The 25,203-nt window shown below is 39.2% G+C and overlaps 1 long non-coding RNA gene across 1 annotated transcript in view; it reads left to right on the top strand.

Annotated features, from left to right (window-relative positions):
* LOC133098980 (uncharacterized) overlaps positions 1-25,203 on the top strand; it is a 116,238-nt gene that overhangs the window by 3,161 nt on the left and 87,874 nt on the right. The window contains exon 2 of the long non-coding RNA XR_009702278.1: positions 4,075-4,264. This is a non-coding gene — a long non-coding RNA (uncharacterized LOC133098980). The remainder of the gene's footprint in view (positions 1-4,074; positions 4,265-25,203) is intronic.

The raw sequence follows: 25,203 nt of genomic DNA, 5'->3' as shown, positions 1-25,203 counted from the left end.
CGACTGCTCTCAACTGCCCCATGCAGGAGGGGTCAATTTCTCACTTACATTCAGGACACCAGCACACCAAAGTCCACCAGTTGGGAAGCTCTGTCTGTATTGTGTGTCTCATTTTATGAATGAGGAAGCTGTTTTACAGGTCAAGGAGTTGATTTTTTTCCCCAAAATTAAGAGCAAATATGACAGAGTCAGAACTGAAAGAAAGAAAAGAGAAATTGAATGAAAATATTTTGGACAGGAGGAGGGTAATTCTTAGAAGGAAGGAATTGTAATATAAGCTTTATTATCTGCTACTATATTCAGAACATGCTAATAGCTTTATTTTTCTAAATTCTTGGTTTTTAAATGAGTATATGAAGTAAAACACAAAACAAAACAAACATCTCTCCCCCCAAATCCTATTACACAGATTTGACTGCAGTCAGTGTAACTTGGTACATACGCTTTTACATTCTCTTCTAGGCCTAATCAAAGCTTTAAGTATATATAAATGTGTATACATAGCCATATCTGTTTCATTACAGAACATATAAAACTATCCAGATTGATCTGAAATTTCCTTTTTACCACCCACTTACCAAACCAGTCATTTATTGAACTCTTACTATGTGCCAGGAGATGCTGGCTGCTGGAAATTCATCATGGTCACTCACATTATTGAACACTTACCCTGTACCTTGCACTGTTGTAAGCACCTTATGTTCTTGATCTCACTTAATTCCCATAACAACCTTAGGAGTAGGCCTTATTATTATTGTCATTTTTTTTAGGTGAGTAAACTAGGGCTTAGGAAGTTGAATAAATTGACCAGGGTCATATAGCCTCTACAACTAAGGAGATGAGGTAGAATGTCATGTCATAGCTGTATTTACATTTTAATATTCTTAGAAGTAACAACATTTTCTTAAAAGATTTTCTGTCATGCATCTGTCATGTTTGCTACCTTTTTTCATCATGTCTCCAGAGACTGGATGGCTCATAGTAAGCAATTCATTTATTTGTTGTTGAATAAATAAGTGAATGAACAATGAATGAAATTTTTGGGTCCCCTTCAGTGCTCTGCAGGACCTACTGTATAATTTGTGGGCCTAGTGCAAAATGAAAATGCAGGACCCCTTCCTCAAAAATTATTAATAATTTCAAGACAGTGACACCTGAGCATTAAGCCAAGCCAGGACCCTTATGAACGCAGGGCCCTGTACAACCTTGATGCTGGCCCTGGTGCCTAGTGTAGTGCCCTGTCTAGAGCAGGCTCTCAGTCTCTTTTGGATGATTTATTCATTTTTCATTTTGTGATCTACCTCCACTTCCTCATCAGCCACTCATTTCTTATGTGTTCAGAATCTAGTTTCTGTCCCAAGTTATGGAAATTCTTTCTCCAAAGTCAAAAAAGACTATCTAGCTGTCAAATTAATTTCCCTATTCTCAATGTTAATCCTCCTGTTTTAGTCATTTCAGGCTGCTTTAACAAAATATCATTGACTGGGTGAACTAAAAAACAAACATTTATTTGTCACAGTTCGAGAGGCTGGGAAGCCTATCAGGATGCTAGCATGATCAGATTCTGGTGAAAGCCCTCTTCCTGGTTTGCAGATGGCTGTCTTCTCACTGTGTCTTCATACGGCAGAGAGAGGGAGAGAGGGAGAGAGAGAGAGAGAACCAGTGAGAGCGTGAGCACTAGCTCTCGTGTTTCTTCTTTATAAGGACACTAATCCCATTATGGGGACTTTACCTTCATGACCTAATTACCTCCTAAAGGCCCACCACATTGGGATTAGGATCTCAGCAAATGAATTTTGGGGAGACACAAGCATGCAGTCCATAACACCTCCCATAACCCAGGGATTGATATTACTGCCTATCCCTCCTTTTGGTGTTCTCCTCTCTTGTCTTTATTAAGAACGTTGATTCTCTTTTTCAGTACTGTCCCTGCTTCCTTTTGGAGCCTTCCCTCTTTCATTGCCTTCTCCCTCCCATAAGGTTTTGTTAACACTGAGGTATGGAACCTCTGGAGGGACTTTGTGAAGTGTACCCATTGCTCTCCCTGGAGTGGCCACTTTCCCTGGGAAAAATGTGAATGGTATACATGCCTGAGAACCCTCAAGGAATTTGTACATGCCTCCTGGGAGGCTGAAGTAGTGGTCAGGTCTGATTAGTGTTTTGAGATGATGGGATGAATCACACCCTCCTCCCAACACACACACACACACACACACACACACACACACACACACACACACACACACCATGGATAGGTGATTTAAAGGGTGAGGAGGTAATTTGACACTAGAAATATTAATGAATCATACAATCATACAATGACTATGCTCAGTCTCAGATCTCAACTTGGAAATTTGAAAGGGCTAAAATCTTTGTAGCAAGTCTTTTACAAATGACTTCCCTGTATTTCCCTAGTCACATCTTTTGGGATGGATATCTGTAATTTTGTCTGCCTAGCATCTAGTTCCCTTCAGGGTTCTAGTCATAGCGCTCTGACTTTCTTATGGAACCACCCACTTCTCTTTCTTATACGATATGGTTCAGGGGGAACTGATCCCACCTCTGACCACAGGGGCAGCATTTGACTTAGGCCTGGCCAATTAGCCCATTATGTCCTCTAGCTTCGGTAACTGGTTCAAGATTGGGCAAGTGTCTTATCATTCATTGATTCATTTATTCTCTCGACAAATATTTATTGAGCACCAGCCATGTGCCTGGTAATGTTTTAGGTGCTAGGGATACATCACAGGGGGAAAAAAAGACAAAAGTTCTTGCCTTCATGGAGCTTACATTCAATTGAGGGAGGCAGACAATAAAATAAATCAATAAATAATATAGGATATTGCAAGGTGATAAATGGATGCTGTGGAGCAAAACAAAATAGGGAAGCTGGTAGGGAGTGCTGGGAGAGGAAGGAGAAAATGCATTTGGATGGTCCAAGATGGCCTAACTGAGAAGGTTGATGTTTGAGCAAAGACTAGAAGGAGATGAGTGATTGAACACTGGACATTTGGGGGAACAGGAAATGAAGAATAAGGAAGAGAGGATAGCAAGTTCAGTGACCCTGAAGCAGATTCACATCTGGAGTATTTGAGCAAGGAAGCCAGTTTGCTAAAAGCAGAGTGAGTGAGAGGTTAAGAGAATTGGAGTAAGGTCAGAGGTAATAGGAGGTATGATCTTACAAGAATTATAGGACTTTGCAAGAATTTTGGTTTTTACTATGATAGGAGAATCCATTGGATAGTTTTGAGCCTTAAGTTCTTACAGGATCACTCTGAACTCTTTGTCAGGTAAATCACTTATCTCTGTTTCATTAAGGTCTGTTTCTGGGGTTTTATCTTATTCTTTCATTTGGAACATATTTCTCTGTTTCTTCATTTTCCATGACTCTCTGTGTTGGTTTCTGTGCACTAGATAAAACACCCACCTCTCCCCGTCTTGAAGGAGTAGTGTTGTGTAAGAGATGAAACTTATTGTTCAGTCGGCCCTAGCTCTTGGTGTCTTTTGAACCTTAGTGATTGTCTAAGCAGTCTTCTTTGTTCTTAGTGAATGAGGGTATGCCAAGACTTGTCAGTGTCCCAAAGGGGAGTATCTCAGTCATCACCTAGATGCACGCTGATTGGATGGTGGACCTTCAGGCAGTAACTCTTAGAGTATGCAAATAGGCCTCTTTCAGGGACAGTCTGGGAGATGGGCATTTCTGTCTCCTCCTTCTGCACTGAGCCCTGGGAGGATGGCTGGTTAAGAACTTTTTGTTTGCTACACTTTACAGGATCACTCTAGTTGCTTGTTGAGAATGGATTGTAAGGGGGCAAGAATAGAAGTAGTGATACTCATAAGATTATTGGAGTAATTCAGTTTAGATACGACGGTGTCTTATACCTGGGGGATAGCTAAGAAGTTGATGAGAAATGGTTAAATTCTGGATATGTTTTGATGGTATAGCCAACAAGGTTTCCTGTCAGACTGAACATGTGGCGTGAGAGAAAGAAAGGAGTCAAGGGTGAGTTAATGAGTTATTATACTCAAAGATAGAGTTAATGAGTCTAAATTCTGAATCTTTTGTTTAAACAGTTGGAAAGAGAGACTCTTTTCAATGTGGCTGCTGAAATGAAGGGAGGAAGTCTGCAGTTTCTTATTGCCTCCTTATCATCATGAGGAAAAAGCCAGCGCAAGAATGGAGCAAACTGGGAGCGAAGCAGAACCAATAGATCACAAGCACAAAACCAAGTCCTGATGACATTGTTTGCGCTCCTTGATCCAGGTAGGCTCAAGGCAGGATCTGCCCCTGGATGTTTCAGTTACAAGAGCCTAAGTTCTTTTTGTACTTAAGCAAGTTGGATTGGGTTTCTGTTACTCGGGGCAAAAGAGCCCCAACTAATATACCCCAGGAATAGAGCAAAGGTGTATATCTTTCAGGTGAAAAGTGAACCAGCAAGACGATGAGGCTTTACTCCTCCTCAGAGGATAAAAAGCCTCATCCTCTGCCCCAGGCTGAAACGCCTTGAGAAAGAAAGGGTAAGAGACCACTAGGGCCTGCAGAGGCCTTTCTTAAGACTACTCTTTTGGGGGAATTCCCTGGTGGTCCAGTGGTTAGGACTTGGCGCTCTCACTGCTGGGGCACTGGGTTCAATCCCTGGCTGGGGAACTAAAATCCCATAAGCATCATGGTGCAGCAAAAAAAAAAAAAAAAAAAAGAAGAAGAATGAAGACTACTCTTTTTGAAGAGTTCTTTGAGTTCTTTATTTTAGCCAAGACAGACAAAGAACTAGAAACCCTGTGGGAGGAAGGGCACAGGGTTGTGCAATTTTCTGAGCTGAAGGAACAAAAGAGCGATGGGACCATTCCCTTCCCAAGTCCTTCTGATTATCGTAGAGATTCCCTGAGGAGTGTCTCAAATAAATCTGCCTCATACCTTCCTTAACATGGCACCTTGCCTTGCCTCTGCTGCCAGCCACCTCTATGAGAACGTCATCCACACAGCACTGCAGTCTTCTGAGGGACCACCCTCATCTCTGAGGGTGCAGTGTGGGCTGTGGTACAGTGGTGACAGGCTGGGAGAATGGCCCTCTCCCCAGCTCTGTTACACTTGCACCAAGTTTCACAAAGACTTTAATGAACACAGCTAAAAACCTCAATAAATAAAGCAAAGTACAAGTAATTTAATGGAAAAAATAATTTAAAAGACAGAATCTATTAAACAAAAATACTTTAGCTTTTAAATATTTTCTTGGTTATTTCCTCCTGTTTATTCTTTTTTAAATTTAATTTTATTATTATTTTTAAAAATTAATTAATTAATTTTATTTATTTGGCTGCGTTGGGTCTTAGTTGTGGCAGGTGGGATCTTTCGTTGCAGCATGCAGGCTGTTCGTTGTGGCGCGCGGGCTTTTCTCTAGTTGTGGCGCACGGGCTCCAGAGCGCGCTGGCTCAGTAGTTGTGGCGCTCAGGCTTAGCTGCCCTGCAGCATGTGGGATCTTAGTTCCCCGACCAGGGATTGAACCCGCGTCCCTGCATTGAAAGGCGGATTCTTAACCACTAGACCACCAGGGAAGTCCCCCATTTATTCTTCTAGATAAATTTTAGAATCACTTTGTCAGCTTCCAAAAACAAATTCCAAAAAAATTTGCTATAAAATTGTAAGTTTGAAGAGAACTGACCTCTTTGCAATAAGAAGACTTTCCATCCCAGAGCATGGAACATGGATTATATCTCAGTCAGAGACTTGAGCATATTTACAGGAGGAGGCAGCAGAGAGGGATCATTTGCAAATGCAAGAGAAAAGAAAACTGATGGATGGAATGAGATCTTAGAGGTGGGAGCAGGTGGGCTCTGGGACACAGAGGGAAGGCTTAGCCTAGACTGGGGAGTCGGTTGTCCCACTCAAGGATGGATATAGTACAAGTAAGATTGTAGATAGAACCTCAGGAAGTTGAAGGAGTACCTGCCTGTTGGCCTCTGTTCTCCCTCATGAGTAAGAAACAAGGTTATCTGCAGAGATGGTTAGGGGCAGTGGAGGGTGGTAAAATTTTGAGTAGATGTTGTGAAAGAACTGATTAGGTCCTCCAGAAACGCAGTTTGAACTGGGGTGGCTTCACTCTCCTTAGCTAGGTAATTTCCTCCAGCATGTCTCAGTAGACTGAGAGTAAGATCAAAGAAATCAGCCAGTCAGTTTGGTCCAGGATTGGGGAGTGGAATTGGAGGCCTTAGGGAGCAAAGGAGTTGAGAGTATTAAGAGAGTGGTTGAGGTCATGGGTAATGAAGATTAGATAAAGAGCTGAAGACTGTGATGGATTGGGAGAAAATTGAGCAATCAAATTAAAAAAGAAGTGTGGAAATAACTGGATGAGAGAACTAGAGGGATCAAAGGTTGTGATCAGCTGGGATACATATCAGAGGTGGAGGAGTCCTCTGTGATGACAAAGTCCATGGAAGTGGCCGGCTGAAGTGGAGGGGAGATGATGCCTTCTCAGGTGAGGGGGTCAGGGAAATGTGAAGCCAGAGTGTTAGGTTAGTTGGACAAGGACACTGGATTTAAAGGGTTAAATGAGATAATATGCATGAGTGTGCTTATGATACACACACTGCCTACATGACATTCCACTAGATGCGAGGGCTTTGGAAAGCCTCAGGTCTTCAAAGGAGACCACGACCCGTAGAGTGCTGGTACTGATGTCTGGTTAATGAAATTCATATCCCATCCTACATGAATGGTAGGTAGAACTGCAATACTAGGGCAAGAGGGGCTCAGAACTGGAGAAGCTGAGGGTGAATTGTCAGCTCCAGTCCTGGGAGCAAGTCACAGAATTTTGAATGGATCTGGGAGGAATCTCAGCATGAAATGGAAGTCAAATGTTAGGAAGGAACTAGGCAGATGGAGTGAGAGGAAGGAGATGGGAGCCCTAGAAAGAAGATGGACTTAATTTTGGTGGACAGGTTCCCCAGCACAGGATTACTTTCATGCAACTGGGAGTGCCCCGAGTAACAACTTGGATCTGGCATTTCTTACTGTGATATCTTGGTAGCTATCACTGGCCAGCCCTCAGTTTTATCTTTATTTCTCAAGCTTGCCAATACCACCACTACCCATACCACCCTAATTTTGATTTTAGTTTTAACTACACGCAGCAACCTGGCTTCTATGTGGCTGAGAAAGGTCAGTGCACACACAAAATGAAAATAGTACGAAGTGTAAGACTGTAAGAAAAAGAATTTTTTTTGGGGGGGGGGTGTTGCCGTCAGTACAGTTGGTCTCAGCTTTTGGAAGAAAGTCATCTGATTGAAAGAAATGAGATTAACACCCGAATTGACTGACAGACCTTTAATTTTTCTCAGGGCTACTTTCTCCCAATCTTTTTATTATAGAAAAAAAAAAATACCGAAAAGTTGAAAGAATTGTACAAAAATCACCTTTATACCCACCAACTAGGTTCAACAATTGATAACCATCTGTCATTTATTTTTCATCTAGCTGTATAGAAATGCATTGCAAATATCATGACACTTTTCCCCTAATATAACCTGCATAACCTAAAAACAAGGACATCCTCTTATATAATCACATTACCATGGGTTTTTTATTTATTAAATGTTTTATAATTAATTGCAGTCATTATTCCTTTTGATATTTGAATTGCCTCCAATTTGGCGTCTATGTACTTTTTGTCATGCTCCCATTAGTCTTAAAGAGCTTACTTGAATTCTCTCTCAGGTACACTTGAATTTTATTAATCAAAGCAAACTCTATAGTGGATTTTAGGCAATATGTGGAAAAGATGTGGGGATGAGGAGAGGGAGAAAGTGGCCTCTATATAGGTAGGCCAGTGGGATTGTCCTTGGACTCAGCCAGCCTAGGCTTATCTTGACCAGAGCAGTCTTCTCTTGCTTTCATCAGAGCCCCAGATTCACCAAAAGCTCCACTGTTACTCAGAATTTATTGACAGCGGGAGGCCGAAATTACTATATGAATGTTTCGCTTGTTTGTAAGTTAAGAACTGCCTGCTTATTTGTGTAGGAAGAATGACGATGAATATGATTAAAATTGAAGGGAAATACTCATCAGTAGAAATATGGGATATTAAATTAGAAAAGCATGTTAATGTGTATGGTGATGAGAGACTTCTGACTGAGACCCGGAGAGAGCAGACCATGGGTCCCTCCGCACACAGAAACTTAGCTGTCCTGTGCTGTATTCCTCATGGCCTTATGAGCTCACATTGACAAATGAGTCCCATGGCTTTGGGTTATGAGAGAGTTATATTTTAAGAAAATTTCTTGTGACAATAATACCTTGACTCAAAGCAAACATTTTCAAAGGGTGGGAATTTGGGCCACTGAGGCAAGTCAGTGGAGGAATTTGATTTTCGACAGCGGCTCGTTCAACAAGTCACACCATAATAGCTATTCCTATTCTGCTACCTATCTCTGGCCCTGGCTACAGTCTTATCACATTGAACATGTAAAAGGTAGAGAAGATTCAATTACCCTGAGTGGCAGTTATGAAATATCCTTCCTTGTAGAAGCAAGGACAAATACTTTCATGTTGCTGTGAATATAGTAATACTGAAGACATTGTTGATAGAGGATATTTAAATAACTCTCTGTGAAGGCTTAGAGAATGGAAAAGTCATTCAGGATTGCCTGTTTTTTCAATAATCCCCAACCTCTTTACATTCTATTTGCTTAGATCCCCACTTAGATTTTAGAATATGTTTACTTTATTTGTTGCTTTTAATTTCCTCATATTTCCCTTTCTTCTGGTTCATCTGGTCTTTCTACTATCATTGCCTTAGTTGATATAGTGTCATTTGCTTCCAGCCATGAACTTTTTAAAAATATGCTTTAGTTCTCCTAAATAAGGAGCTTTGGGTTTCTTGATTTAGATAAATCTTTCCAGGAGACAAAATTATGAAGGAGATTCTGCTAATCCTACAACTATATAAAATTATATACAATCCTGGGACTTCCCTGGTGGCACAGTGGTTAAGAATCCGGCTGCCAATGCAGGGGACATGGGTTTGAGCCCTGGTCCGGGATGATCCCACATGCCAAGGAGCAACTAAGCCCGTGCACCACAACTACTGAGCCCATGCTCTAGGGCCCACGAGCCACAACTAGTGAGCCCACGTGCCGCAACTACTGAAGCCCGTGGGCCTAGAGACTGTGCTCTGCAACAAGAGAAGCCACTGCAAAGAGAAGCCCGCGCACCGCAACGAAGAGCAGCCCCTTCTCGCCCCAACTAGAGAAACCCCGCGTCTAGCAATGAAGACCCAACGCAGCCAAAAATAAATTAAAAAAAAAAATTATACACAATCCTAGAAGGAAAATACTTTGTAAATTAATCAAGGAGGTGGGTTTGACAGGTTCAAATGTAATTCAGGTGTTCCCTCTCTCTCCTTTGCTGTATGGAGTAGCTGAAGTGGTGCCTTCCCCAGCTCTGGTTCCCTTTCATCTCAGAGCTCTGCTCAAATAAAGTCTCTCTCTGTAAAAGGAATCTTGGTGTGAGCGGCTAAGTCACTTCTCCTACCCCCACGTTATTAAATATACATGGAAGAAGCCATGTACTAAGAAAAGTGCTTTTATGTACAGCTATTCAGCTGAGCAAACAAAACAAGCTGGTTACCACTGCAGCATATCTCAGGCACATTCTTTAACCTCCAAAAGTATACATAAAAATTAGAAAGCAAAATAAAAAGGAGTAGTGTAGGAAGAGACATATGAATCTTTAGGGGTGGGCATGACGCTCTACTCCCTTAATGGACATTTTTTCTGGCATTTTATTTATTTGTTGGTTTATTTATTTTTATTGTGGTAAAATATATATAACATAAAACATGCCATTTTAACTGTTTTTAAGGTACAACTCAGTGACATTAATTATATTCACAATGTTGTGTAACTATCACTGCTATCTATTACCAAAAAGTTTCTATCACTGCAAGCAGAACTCTGTACCTACTAAGCAATGACTCCCCCTTCCTCCTCCTCCCAGCCCTGGTAACCTCTAATCTATTTTCTGTCTCTATGAATTTATCTGTCATTTTAAAAAGATGAATTTTGGTGGCTATGTAGATGGGAAATGGCTTAAGGAATGCACGAGAACAAGACTTAACTCTTTTCCTTCAGGTAATTTAATGGGATAATATTTTGAAAACCATTATTGTGACTTTCTCTTTTGCTTTTCTCAGAACATAATTTCTGCTCTGCTTGGCAGAGGTGCTGATCTAGCTGGCAGAACTGGGAGATTAGGGTTTGAAATGGAAAGGGCACAAAAAGAAAAAACTACATGATACTCACCTCTGAAAGCCTCTGAAAGCAAAAATAGTGTTATACATGTTGGTGGCCTTGCAAGCTGTGTTTTTATCTTAAGAGAGGATTTTTCCAAATTTCTTTAATATTTACTGAATCAGGAGGGACCAGCTGACAAAGTTCTGCGGTATAGAGAGGATACTCTTCTGTTCGTATTAACAAATCCACAAGTCTTGCTGCTCAATAGCAAAAAGAGGGGGAATAGTTAGGTTAAGGTTGCCTGCACGTAACAAAAATACTCCAGATAATAGTAGACGAGGGAGAAGTTTATTTCTTTATCATGTTCCTGAAGTCTTTTTAGTTCACAAGGTTGTCAGTCCAAGACTGGCATGGCATTCCATGAGACTTGAGACTTAGGCTCCTCTGTCTTGCTATCTGCTGTGCTTCATGCCAGAAAGTAAATCTACATTGCAGCCAGCAGGCAGGAGGAAAGGGGGAAAGAAGGATACATCACCTTCCTTTAAGGATATTTCCTATAAATTGCACACACAATGTGTGCTCATATCACATGGGCAAGACTTAGTCACATGGCCATAACTAACTGCAAGGGGGCCAGAAAATGGGAGCTCTGTCATTATGGAAGAAGGGACATTCAGATATTTGGGATAATTCGCACTTTATGCCACAGAAAGAGAGGTCGTTTGAAGAATGAAACTTTAAATGGAGGGGAGTACTGAGTGGAAGGTCATAATGGGGGGCTCTGGGCAGCCCAAGGGCAACTCCGGGGGAGGTTATTGAGTGTCAGGAGCGGGTTAGTTCTGAGAACATCAAGAGGCTCGGAAATGGGTCTTGCTAGCTGAGAATGTAACAAAGAAGTGTTCTTGATGGGAATTCCCTGGCGAACCAGGACCAGTGGTTAAGACTCCACGCTCTTGCTGCCGAGGGTCCCGGTTCAATCCCTGGTCAGGGAGCTAAGATCCCATAAGCCAAGAAGCGCGGCCAAAAAAAAAGAGGTATTCTCAATCTTATAATCTTGGGTAGAAGACTGGTTCTGTCCTGTCTTCACCACAAACTACGTGTGAAATGGCTTCTTCCTTCAGAAAATGAGTCCCAAGGAGGGAGCGTGATGGATATCTCTCTTCATCATGCTGCCTGAAGAGCCTGGAGACAGGGATAAGGGGAGTAGGAAAGGCCTTGACCAGAATCTCTGATACAGGATGTGGACCTGTGGCCTGCTGAGGGATCTGCCTCTTGGGAGTAGCGTCAGGTGAGGGTGTATACTTTGAGATGTGTGCACCTCTGATGCGTTCAGTTTCAGAGGGGATTCTGCTTTGCTCTGGCCTTCAATTTATTTATTTATTTATTTTTAATTTTATTTTATTTTATTTATGGCTGTGTTGGGTCTTCGTTTCTGTGCGAGGGCTTTCTCTAGTTGCGGCAAGTGGGGGCCACTCTTCATCGCGGTGCGCGGGCCTCTCACTATCGCGGCCTCTCTTGTTGCGGAGCACAGGCTCCAGACATGCAGGCTCAGTAATTGTGGCTCACAGGCCTAGTTGCTCCGCGGCATGTGGGATCTTCCCAGACCAGGGCTCGAACCCGTGTCCCCTGCATTGGCAGGCAGATTCTCACTGCGCCACCAGGGAAGCCCTGGCCTTCAATTTATGACACATGGGTACAGAGGCCACATCATATAGTGATTTGCAGCAAGGATTTGGGAGCCAGACTGTCCAGATTTGAACCCCAGCACTACCCCTTACTATCCCTTAAGTAACCTGAGACAAGTTACTTAATCACTCTTAATATGAAAGGAGACAATAATACTAGTACCTGCCTCATACTACATGACTACAGGATGTAAATAAGACCAGAGATATATTATCAGTATAAAGTTCAATATGGTTGGTCCTACCAAATGGAGATTGTTTGCCTGCATCTTACCAAAAAAAAAAAAAAAAAAAAGACTTTTGGCATTCTATCTACTTTGTCCCTACAGCTTTGTGTAATGTCTCTCCTATTATGTCAGATTTCTTACTAGTAGCCCTGTTTTGTGTTTTTTTTACAAGGTTTTAAAGTAAGGATTAGATTAATTAAAACATGATATAGAAAAAACTAAAAAAAGTTAGCTATTATATATTATTATTATTATTATGACTCATAGAACAAAATGGAGAAAATGGCTGAAAAATGGAACCCTAAAGAGTCTACTTGGGCATAGAAAATAGGTGTTTATTGATTCTTCATAGATGTTGATGTAGCATGATGTAGATGGTGATAACCTATTCAATCCTTTTAAAAGTTAGTAGATGAATAAATACACTTTCAGTGTGTTATCAGTTCATACAATGGAAACAACCTTAAAGCCATAGGAAATGACAGACACAAATGGGTGAAAGCTGAGTCAATGAATTTTTTTTACAGTTGAGCAATATTAAATCCAAACAATGTTACTCTGCTGTTTATATGACAAATCTGTGCTTTTGGTTAGTCCCTTGTAGCAATTATGACAATCACAAAACTGCAAGTAGAAAAGAAAGTGCAATTCAGATTGTTCTTGGGAGTAAATGTAAGAGAACAAAGCAAGACAACTAGGAAGAAATCTGACATAATAGGAGAGACAATGTAAAGGGTTGTTGCAACAAAGTAGAAGGAACCCTGAATGATCTCTCTCTCCATTTCACTCTCTCTCTCTCACTTTCTCTCTCTCTCTCTCTCTCTTTTCCTTTTTGTAATATACAAGCAGTCTCCATTTGGTAGGGCTAACCTTGTTGAATCTACGATGATACCACATCTTTGGTCTTGTTTACATCCTGTAGCTTATTCATAGAGCGTGCTAACTAGCACATGCTGTGTGTTTACTTCAAGCTTACAATACCAACTGTGAATTATGTTCAGTCTAAGTATTACATGGTCTTTTAAAATTGTAGTTAGAATATTTTAAATACTATCTATTAGGTATACTAGTAAAGCCAGATTAAATATTTTCAGTTTATAGTTCAGATTTCTTCAATTATTATTATTATTATTTTTATTATTTATTTTTATATTTATTTTTGGCTGTGTTGGGTCTTATTATTTTAATTATCTACATGTTATAATTATATTCCTACTGTACTTTTTTTCAGCAGGTTAATTATGTCTTGGTGTAATGTCCCTTAAATCAGATAATATCATATGAACCATATGAAAAGAGTAATTATAAATATTCTAATATGTTGTGATTTAGATGTAAAGCAGTTTTAATGAGTTCTGGAAATAAAATTTATATATTACTTCATTAATATTATTTTAAATTTGGATTTATCTTAAGCATTAACTAGCACTATTAAGGATAAGACAATTTTTTTTTTTTAGAATTTTTAAAAAATTAATTTATTTTTGGCTGTGTTGGGTCTTCATTGCTGCGCACGGGCTTTTCTCTAGTTGCGGCGAGCGGGGGCTACTCTTCGTTGTGGTGCGTGGGCTTCTCATTGCAGTGGCTTCTCTTGTTGCGGAGCACGGGCTCTAGGCGTGCGGGCTTCAGTAGTTGTGGCACATGGGCTCAGTAGTTGTGGCTTGCGGGCTCTAGAGCACAGGCTCAGTAGTTGTGGCACAGGGGCTTAGTTGTTCCGCGGCTTGTGGGATCTTCCCGAACCAGGGCTCGAACCCGTGTCCCCTGCATTGACGGGCGGATTCTTAACCACTGCGCCACCAGGGAAGTCCCGGGATAAGAAAATTTAAAAAGCAGAAAGTGGGCTTCCCTGGTGGCGCAGTGGTTAAGAATCCGCCCGTCAATGCAGGGGACACGGGTTCGAGCCCTGGTCCGGGAAGATCCCACATGCTGCGGAGCAGCTAAGCCTGTGCGCCACAACTACTGAAGCCCGCACTCCTAGAGCCTGTGATCTGCAAAAGAGAAACCACCGCAATGAGAAACCCGTGCACTGCAACAAAGAGTAGCCCCCGCTAGCCACAACTAGAGAAAGCTTGCGTGCAGCAGCGAAGACCCAACACAGCCAAAAATAATAAATAAATAAAATAAATAGATTTTAAAAAAAAAAAGCAGAAAGTACTGTTATTAAATAATAGAGCAATAAAAATGTTTTGGGGGTGTGGGGAAGAGAAGGTTCAAATATACCTAAACAGTGACTCAAACAGCCTAATAATAAATCAATTAGTATTAAGAACCTCAAAATGTGCTAATATGTTCAGAACACTTCATTCCACGTATGAGGAAGAATTGTCACAAATTTTGATCCCCCAATTTGAAATAATTTTGAGTTCTCCTTTTGGCTAAAAAATGACCTTGATTTCTCAATTCTGAAATTACACATTCCTTAGTCTAGACCTTATAGTAAGTAACAAAGACAAACAGGGCACATACTGGTGTAACTACTAAAGTTAGAATTGTATTAGGTAGTTAACCTGAGTTAAGTTTCTAAAATGTAAAAAAGTGACTCTCCTTCAATGAGTTTTGCTATTTACTGACAGGTGAAACAGTGTTACATGGTGTAGATGATGGGGTAGGTAATCACATCTTCAGCTGGTGGGTGCTCAGTGCTCCACTGAATCAGACCCCCAGCCTTCCTGGGTCTCCAGTCTGCTCTCAGGAAGCACGTTGGTTCAATTAATACCAGGCTAGGTACTCAAATCATTGTTCCCAGTAAACTAGCAACATAGAGCCTTGTAAACCAATACCTTGGGTGGCCTATGAAGTCCTTTCCAGTGCTGCTTTCTCCTAACTGCCTGTCATAGATCAAGCCAGCACTACAGGCAGTCATTGTGGTTTTAGCTATCCCCAGTGGTTTTAGCCTCATCCCTACCCTTTTTGTGTTCTTTTGGCTGGTCTAATAATTAAATTGACACAAGACATTAACAGGAGGAAAAAATGTTAATTTGTATGTATGGAGGTCTCATAGAAATAGGATCCCCAAAAAGTTTAAAAGCAAGAAGGTTTTATACTTTTTAGACAAAGAAACAAATTTGTGAGGAGTTGACAAGACAAAGAAACTTAGGCTTGGGTGTTTAATTAGTGAAGAATCTGAGTTTGGGCTTGGGGTAGTAAATTAGTAAAGAAGTAACAAGGTTTGTTTATATAGGCTTCTTAGCCCTGAATTCCCTATCTCTGGTGATAAGGATGTCTCTCTGCCTCCAGATGCAGGGAGTATACCTTTCACATGGGAGATTTATTTTCTGTTTTCAGAGGGTCAAGGTGTCCTTCTTGTATTGGCTGTCTCTTAAGTAACTTTAATTCAAAATAACCAGTATGCCACCTTGGCATATTTTGGGGCAACCTGCCCCGAGCTCCAACACCACCAGTCTCTGGTATTTGTTATAGCAGCCTGAACTAAGACAGACAAACATAATCTAACAATGTTATTTAAAGATTTCTCTCCCTTGATATTTGATGATTTTAACAAATTTGCATTGGATTGACGTGTAACCATGAGTGTATTACTTACTCTCTAGGGACCTCAGTTCTTTTGAGTTACTGTAATTTACTTTGTAATAATGAAGTTCCATATACATTCAAACCCATCCAAAAAGAATTGCCTGATTGGATTACAGAAAGGATTCTACACCTAAGGTGTTTCAGTTAATTCACTGTTGCTATGATGATATTTTTCTCCTCTAATTCCCTTTATATTATTATTATTATTTTTTTTTTATAAATTTATTTATTTATTTATTTTTGGCTGTGTTGGGTCTTAGTTTCTATGCAAGGGCTTTCTCCAGTTGCGGTGAGCGGGGGCCACTCTTCATCGCGGTGCGCGGGCCTCTCTCTGTCGCAGCCTCTCCCGTTGCGGAGCACAGGCTCCAGACGCGCAGGCTCAGTAGTTGTGGCTCACGGGCCTAGCCGCTCCGCGGCATGTGGGATCTTCCCGGACCGGGGCACGAGCCCGTGTCCCCTGCATTGGCAGGCGGATTCCTAACCACTGCGCCACCAGGGAAGCCCCTCTTTATATTACTTATGAAATTTTATTATAATAGCATTTAGAATATTAGATCTGGAAGAAATATTAGAAATTATGTGGTCCAACTCCCTTATTAATTTATACCAGATTTTGTTCTTTTGATTATTGATATATTACTGAGGTGGCAAGAAGGAATAGGAAAAATCTGGGACTACGTAAAATGAAGCACTTTTTGGAGAAGGAATGAAACTCAAGTGAGGCCTCATCTTTATTGATGAAACTTTATTCATTTACACCGTAATTATTAACTGAATATTTATACAGGATAGATTTTTGTTTTAATTTGTATTACTTAAATCATACTATTCACAGATATGAAGTAAGATCATCATGTTTACAGCAAATAAAAGCAACTTTTAGGTGATTCTCCTACCTTCATAATGAGCCTCGAATATACATAGATATTAAATATATCATTGATGTTGAGTATTTTTTATATATAAATCTGAAAAGCTTGCTTAAGTCTTACTATAATTTTTTTTTAAAGCTTGACTTTGATTTTTGTTTTAATTTTTATTGGAGTATAGTTGCTTTACAGTGGTGTATTAGTTTCTACTGTACAGCAATGTGAATCAGCTATACGTATACATATATTCCCTCTTTTTTGGATTTCCTTCCCATTTAGGTCACCACAGAACATTGAGTAGAGTTCCCTGTGCTATACAGTAGGTTCTCATTAGTTATCTGTTTTATACATAGTATCAATAGTGTTTATATGTCAATCCCAATCTCCCAATTCATCCCACCCAAGTCTTACTATAATTTTTGAACATTCTTTATGCTATTTGATAACAAAAGGTGTATTTCTATAATATATTCCTTAATATTGCAGTGCTCTGATGGACAAGACACCATCTCAGCTAAAAACAATGTGTGTTCTGAAGTCCTCAAGCTAGAGTTCCTTGTCAAACGCTTCAGATTTGTTCATGTTTTAGTGATGGCACACCTTTGAGAACTGAAACGAGTCTTTTAGCATAGTGATGGAAAGGACAGACACCAGGCTATTTTTAGTTGCCAAGAACATCATATTCTAGCCAACACATTTTTTTACATGGTAGTATGAGCCAAGTCTGAGGGTGTCATTAAAGTATCCCTTAATGTGTGGAGCAAAGATTGTTTTTAAATAGTGTTCATAAAGTCAAATTCCTAAATAGTAAAAAAATTTAAAAATAGATATCTAAAATTTCAAAAAAAGTTTTGCTCATTCCTTTGAGAACCTGTTTCACTAGAGTTAAGTAATTCTCAGGTAAGAAAGTTACAGCCATCTCCCCCATTCCTGGCTCTCTGTCAATTTCAGCCTTAGACTCAGTGCTATTTCCTGTACTGTGAGCTTGAATTTCTAGGCAATAAAGATAAGGTAGGAACAGGGTGGCTTCTCATTTCCACCCATATTTAAAAACTCAGAGGTGGATGGAAACTTATGTAGATTAAGAGCTTACTAGTTGACAACAGTCCTTGCATACCTTATTTCTATTAATCCTTTTATAGGCCATAAGTAGGTTTATTATCTCCATTTTAGAGACTAGGATGCCATGGGTCAGAGAAGCTAAGTAATTTGCCTAAGATCATATAGCTAATAAGAGTAAGATAGGAGCAGAAAGATCTGACTGGGGACACAGAGAGTGTGTGGTGAAATGTCTCACTCCATAAGCAGCTCACCCCAGTCTTTCTCCTTGGTCCTACCACATGGACAGTAGCAGTAATAGCTTAGGCAGCCCTGGACCTCTGTGCAGGATGAAGACAGCTGCCTAATTTTTTGAAATAAAGGCCATGGCTTGCCCAGTATACTTCAAGCAAAATGCCATAAAAAATTTAAGGTATAATATTGAATTCCTTCTTTCATTAGCAGTTTTATAGTGAAAATTCTCCATATTAGCTCATTCTGCAGGGCCATGTGGGGCACCTGTACCACGGCTGCTTTCTCTTTTGGTGACCTCATAGAAGCCTTACAGGCTTATTTTTGTGCTTTCAAACCTTTCTCCATTTGGTTCTCTCAATTAACAGGCAACTCGTTTCGTAAGACTCAGAATTGGCTTTCAGTAAAGATACTTTTTCTTCCAAAGTGGTGTGAAATTTAGATGCTCATTGTGTTTTGCTCATCTAATTAGATGTGTGAGTTAAGGGGTATAAAATAAGCCACTAGCTACTTTCTCACAAGAGACAATAAATCTCTCAAATTGAAAAGCAAAACGGCATAAACTGTAATCAAAATAGTGTACGATATCATTTCATGCCAGAAGAATGAATTACTTCCAAGGGCTCTCCCTGAGAAATTAGGCTGGGAAATTGGCTAATCCTCAAATTCTCTCTACTTCCTCATCCACAAGAGAAACAAAACAGGTATTTTGCAGTACACAATTTAAAGTGAAGCTATAATTATCACCTAGTACCTCTCACCATGTAATTTTTAACCATTCCTTACCATGTAATTCTTCACACCATTCTGCTTTGATACTTCTCTGCTCAAAAAATTCTCTGCAGTATAAGCCAATGAATGTCAATAATCAATTCCTTGGCTAGATTACATGATAGGATAACAAAACAAAGCCTTTGTTGCTGCACAACAAAGCCTTTGATTCCTCATCAGAAGTATATGCAGCCACTCACCCCAAATGCCAGTATGTCATCTGCAGTCAATAAGCAGTACTGACACCACCCCTAGAAACTTGTTGGAAGGCCTTCAGGCCTAAACAGAGCAGGGCCTGTCCGCTGCTTTCAACTACCTACAGCAAGATTTGCAATTCTGGATTTTCTGGGGACAACCCCCTTTCTAGACCATGCTCTGGCTTCCTGGGACCTTTTATTATATATACATTATATATAATAATTACATATATATAATGTAATACAATATATAATGTATTACTTTTTTATTATATATACATTATTATATATACATTATATATAATAATTATAGATACACATATATACATTATATAATTACATATATATACATTACTTTTATTGTATATATTATATATAATAATTACATATATATATAATGTAATACAATATATATATAACGTATTACATGGAAAACAGAGAAGCCAGTTCCCACTGCTCACTCATCCCTATATGGTATAGCTGGCCAGAAGGGGTGCCTCTTTATCTTAGACTATAATGTAATTCTATTTAAGTGAGCAAAGATCCTTGTGCTACGCAAGTAGAATGAAAGCTGGGGCATTCCATTTGATTACTAGAATTAACATATCATGGTGCTTTTGAGAATTCAGTGAAAGACTTCTCAGAGAAAATGGGAGATGGTCTTCTTGTCCTCTGAACCTTATGATAGATTATGTCAGAGACATACACCTCCTCAGATTCCCCCTGCCCCTGCAGAGCTGGTTGCTTTATCTTAGCCACAAACACAAGTGACTGACTGCTCTGGGGCCTGCATGAGTCTGCTGCCTGGGGCCTGGCCAGTCACTTGTCTGGGGTATTGGCTCTTCTGGGCTGCTGCTGTGCCAATCATTTGGAGTTTCTGGCTCCTCCTACCACTTTGAGACTTGGATGAAACCCCACACTAAAGAGCATGGTATCTGGCTTCCCAAATGGCTGCCAAAGAATCTGGATGATGCAATGCAATGGGCTGGATGTTAACTCACATGGGATGAACTTTGATCGATACAAATAGGAGAGTGTGGCAGATCAGTCATCACCCTCCTTCCTCCCTTTCATTAACTGACTATCCCATGGCATAGTTTTTCCATACAGCCTTCCTATGCATAGCTTTCCATTCTTTCCTGCCTCTCCTCCCTTTTTTCTCACTCTCACTGCCCTGGGTTTACACCTACCAAATAAAGCAAGAGCACTCAATTTCCCTCAGACTTTGTTTTCTAGTAAACTGGGCTAAAACATAGGCCTGCTATATGAATCAGAAAAAATAAAATTCTGAGAATGTGTAAGGTACAAATGCAAGTGGTCTTAGGAATAACTGATATAGACCTATTTTTATACCAACATCTTCAAATTGCATGCATGATAGCTAATTATTTCAATGTGATTTTAGGGACACTATGGCACTTAGATGTAAATTTCATCTCTTTTTTTTTTTTTCCCCTCAGACTCCCAAGACCCTTCCTTTTTATCCTAATTAACCAAGAATTTATTGAGAATCTAGTGTATGTGAAGCACTATGCAAAGCTTTGGAAACATTTAAAGGTCTTAAGCCTTATCTGTCCTCTATCCTCATAATATAGTTAGGACAGGGAGATAATATACAAGTACTGACTTGTGTGGTCTGGATTAAAGTGCTGTGCCTCAGAGAAATGGGGACATAATTGAAGGTTTCAAGTGTCTAGGAAGGTTTCATGATGGAGATGAAACTTGAATGACATTTTAAAGAATTGATAATATCTGAATTATTAGAGGGGAGACAGAGACCAGGAGGCGAGCATTTCAATTCTGAGTGAAGGCATGCAGACTGTGTCTGGCACTTGTGATGCACTCACTACTCCTGCATTCTTCATAACAGAATCCCTGGAGGCTTATGGACCCTCTAAAACTCACCTCTAGAACCCAGGTTAATCTATGATATACAAAGATTCATAACTTGACAATTTTCTTAAAACAGTAACAACAAGAAAATACAAAATGAAGCAGAATTTAAACTCCAAATCCGGATCTTCAAACAGGCAAAAATTCTGAAAAGGGCCCTCTAAATTTTATTAATAAAAATAAACATTTCTGATGGAAAGGTACCTTCTTGATAACCTGGATGCTTAAGAGTGAATAAAGTAATACATATTAAGTAGCATAGTCAGACTTACAGGATAATTTACACACAAGTGAAAACTGAGATAATAATTCACATTAGAGTAATATTGAATTATGGGATATTCTGAGAATAAGTGAATTGAACTTTTGACAAAAGATAGTCTAGGCCGTTATTTAACATTCAAGTATGTGACCTAATAAATTTTTGTTGATCTGGGAGCAAAATTCAAGAATTTAATTTTACTTGAGGACAGTTTATTAGTTGAGAACTCACAATTCAGCATAAAAAACCCTACTTGAATTTAAATCATTGAATTCAATATAATTATGAAACTTAACATTTTATGAAGGGAGGGAATATAGAAAAATTCCTAAAGACTCTATGAAAAACTCTCATCATTAAGGGGATAGATTGTGTTCCCAGACCATCAGCTATCTCCTTCCTCTCTTTTCTTGAGTGTAATTAAAATTTCAAAAATTCAGTATATGAAGTATACGCTGGTAAACTGATATGATGAAAGAATTTGCTTCAAAATACTCCAGGGAAAAAAGTTGGGAGAGGAGTGGAGATGAGGATCATGTGATAGGTGGTAGGTCATGAAGGTCCATTATTCCTTCTCTTTTCTTTTGTACATATTTGAAACTTTTATAATATAAAGTTCTTATAAAATCTGATATATTTTCAGTAGATGACAACTGATGAATCAGATCTAAATTTTGTTTTCTTCAAGGGGTTTATAAATACACATTAATTATTTTGTTTCAGCTAAATATATACTGTTATTAGGGGTGAGTAAGGCAGAGGAAGGGATAGGTTTGGCCTATTTGGAGAGGTGATGCGCTAGAGTTGTTAGATATAAGGAAAACAAGAAGCAGCTTTGAAGACAGTTTACAGGAGTCGATAACTGATTTGAATAGAGGTGGGGGTTGAAGTTTCTGCAACTGAGTAGATGATGGCACCACTAATTCCTGAGAATGTAGAGATAAGATAAGGCTTAGGAGAGATGAAGAAAGATGTAAGAGCATGGTTTGGCTGGGCTGATTTTGAAACAGCTAAAGGGTATTCTGCCCAAGGAACATGTTTCAGTTTTTTACGTTGAAATAAAATATCACAATCCTTTTTTTAAAAAAATTAATTAATTAATTAATTAATTTATTTATTTTTGGCTGTGTTGGGTCTTCGTTTCTGTGCGAGGGCTCTCTCTAGTTGCGGCGAGCGGGGGCTGCTCTTCATCGCGGTGCACGGGCCTCTCACTATCGCGGTCTCTCTTGTTGCAGAGCACAGGCTCCAGACGCGCAGGCTCAGCAGTTGTGGCTCACGGGCCCAGTTGCTCCGCGGCATGTGGGATCCTCCCAGACCAGGGCTCGAACCCGTGTCCCCTGCATTGGCAGGCAGATTCTCAACCACTGCGCCACCAGGGAAGCCCCTCACAATCCTTTTGATAGGAACTACACCTTGATATTTTCAGAGGTATCCTTCCTTTTAATGGTTTTGTCTGCACAGTCACCTGTGAGCATCCTCGGGAAGACTCAGGAACCTTTGGCTAGCATCATGTTGCTGAGAAAATGTTATGTTTTCAGGATTAAAAAGTTAAACATTTAATTTACATTTAATCACAAAAACAAAAATAAAAACTACCAAACCTTGATCCTGTTGGTATTTAGTAATGGGGTGCTTTACAACCATTTATTATCATTTCCTCCCAACTCAGTCAAATTGCTGTCTCCTTATTGTAGGTTGAGTAATTTGACCAAAGTCTAAGTGCTAACCACAGGCAAAGTCCAAGTTAAAACTGCACCTTTTTAACTCCTTGTTCCTTTTCCTCGATCTTAAAAAAAAATCTCCACAGTAGTTATAAAATAATAAAAACATATTCATGAAAGAACCAGTAGTGTGTTCCTGTAAGTAGTGTTTCTCGGCTGAGCTCCATGTAACTGAGACCAGAACCATTAACTCCTTCCCTTTTCTATTGCACCTTCACCAAGTTCTTCCAGTTAACAGAATATCCTCTCTGCTCATTTCCCTTCAGTCCATTAACCCATATCTTCTAGGCTAAAAAAACAAACTTCAGTAGATTATTTTAACATATGTATATACGTATGGTAGCTTCTTCACTCCATCCCAGGACAAATTTCTAGCACTAACCAGGCACCTTTTCAGCCTTCCTTACAGAGAAAGATTTTTGTGAATATCAGACTTATTATTATTAGGTAATAACCTTGATGTCTTGGGCTCAGACCAATCATTAATAGCGTTTCCCCTTCAGAGTTGGTTTGGGCAAAAACCAGAAAGGAAATTAAGAGAAAGGAGCAAAGACCTCAACTTTCCTACATGTAAGAAAACAGATTACAATAAGGTTTTGGTGAGGATGGAAGCTTATAGGTGAGAGTATCAGGAGTAAAGTTGGAATGACAAGCCTGGGTAGATCAATGTGGTGGGATTCCTGCACATCAAGGAGAAGCCCAAAGAACAAGATCTCTGGTAGAAAGGGGTGCTGAAACCGAGAAAATGGGGCACCAAAAACAAGTTTTACCTAGAACTTTACCTGGGGTAGGTTCTAAAACATTCATTATCTTTGGCTTAAATAATACATACTAATTTAAGATCTGCTTTATTCCACTGACATTTTGAATCACTATAAAATCCAATTGTAAAATATTTAGGAAGCAAAATGCAGAATAAATACTTTTTTTTTTTTAAACTTGATGCCTTAACTTTAAGAGCCAAGATACTGGGATGTTTGAAGATAAACTTTTAAAGGAGAAATGTAAATGATCTGGGGGGACAATAGAGCATTTTTATACATGATCTACTCTAAGGTACTGATCAATCAAACAAGTATTTATTGAGTTAACAAGGTCGGTGTATGGATCACACTCCACAGTAATTCTTGACTCAATAATAATTCTGTGCTAAAAATCAATTTTTTTTTTTTGTATATGCTCACAAAGCATCTATTTAACTAATTGTGCTGTTGACCTTTGCCCAGGATTGGTATTAAAATCATACATCTTTAGTATTGATCACCCTTTAATTTTGTTCTCTTTACACTATTCTGTTCTGTCTGCTTTTAATCTGTCTTTTTATTTAAAGATATGATTTTAAAGCAATTGACATAATTTCTTGTTTTCAAATCCCACTTAGAAATTATCTGATGGGTACATTTTTTAAATTCAAATTTGGGAAAATTATTGAAATTTGGGATATTTATTGAAAAGCTGATATCATTTTAAAAGTGGAATGATATCTCTTGGAAAGTTAAAACTTCAATTTTGAGCTTGCTGACATATGAACCAGTAAAAATGTTCCTGGAAGTATCTGTGGTGCTAAAATATAATTTTTAAAAAGTGAAAGAACATAATTTTCGTGCAAATATAAAATGAGGATGTGTCCAAGATTTCGTTACCTTGTTAATTAATGAGGGAACCAGTAAGATATTAAGACCAGTTCAAAGGAGAACCGGAAAACATGTTTTTATCAATAAATATCAGTATTGTGTTGATAAGTATATCTACACATACACAGTCAGGAATGCTGAAATGAATTTGTGAATAGATACAAAACTGGTTAATATCCTATAGGGCAATAAAATACAATGTTTGCTTTTTCCCTGGTCTTTCACATGGAACTTACTCTAAGCTCAATATCTGGGAAATAGACATCTACCAGCACTCTTCCTTCAGTAACATCTCTCTGATGTGTTCCCCCACACACCATGTAGGATGTATCAGAATGGGGAGGGGCATCATTTGAAGAAAGTCTCTCCCTTACGCTTCCTCTGTGTAGGCCCCCAGACTCTAAAATAACTCTATTAGGAGAATGTCTTTCTTTATTCTTGAAAATAATTCAACTCCCTCCTTTCCCCTGCTCAATAAAACTTATTTTTTCCTTGTCCCTTTCCTACTGCATTTTACAAGAATGTAGACTTGCTTTTTTGGATCAACTAAGGTGTTAAGTGTATTACATTTCTTGGAATACGTATTTTTGGTTTATCAGGAGTCTTCATTGTCTTAATGCAAAGAATTTACAAGTACAGGGATTTTAGGCATGATGGCAAGTGGTAAAGGAACTAAGTTTTGCCATTTGTGCAACAAATATTTCCTGAATCTCTGGTAAGGGCAAGCTACTGTGTATTAGGTGTTGTGAAAGAAATCAAGTTGCATAAAACTTGGTCCTTTCACAATTTGGAAAGTGAAATATCAATAAAATATTTACACAGGTACCTATAATGCAAGACCTGTCCTTTCTTTTAAATATTATGAATTTTTTAAATAATAGAAATGATGGGTG

The sequence above is a fragment of the Eubalaena glacialis genome, chromosome 1 (genome assembly GCF_028564815.1).
Source record: "Eubalaena glacialis isolate mEubGla1 chromosome 1, mEubGla1.1.hap2.+ XY, whole genome shotgun sequence".
In the NCBI taxonomy this organism is placed as follows: Eukaryota; Metazoa; Chordata; class Mammalia; order Artiodactyla; family Balaenidae; genus Eubalaena; species Eubalaena glacialis.
This window is presented reverse-complemented; position numbering and strand designations above follow the sequence as displayed.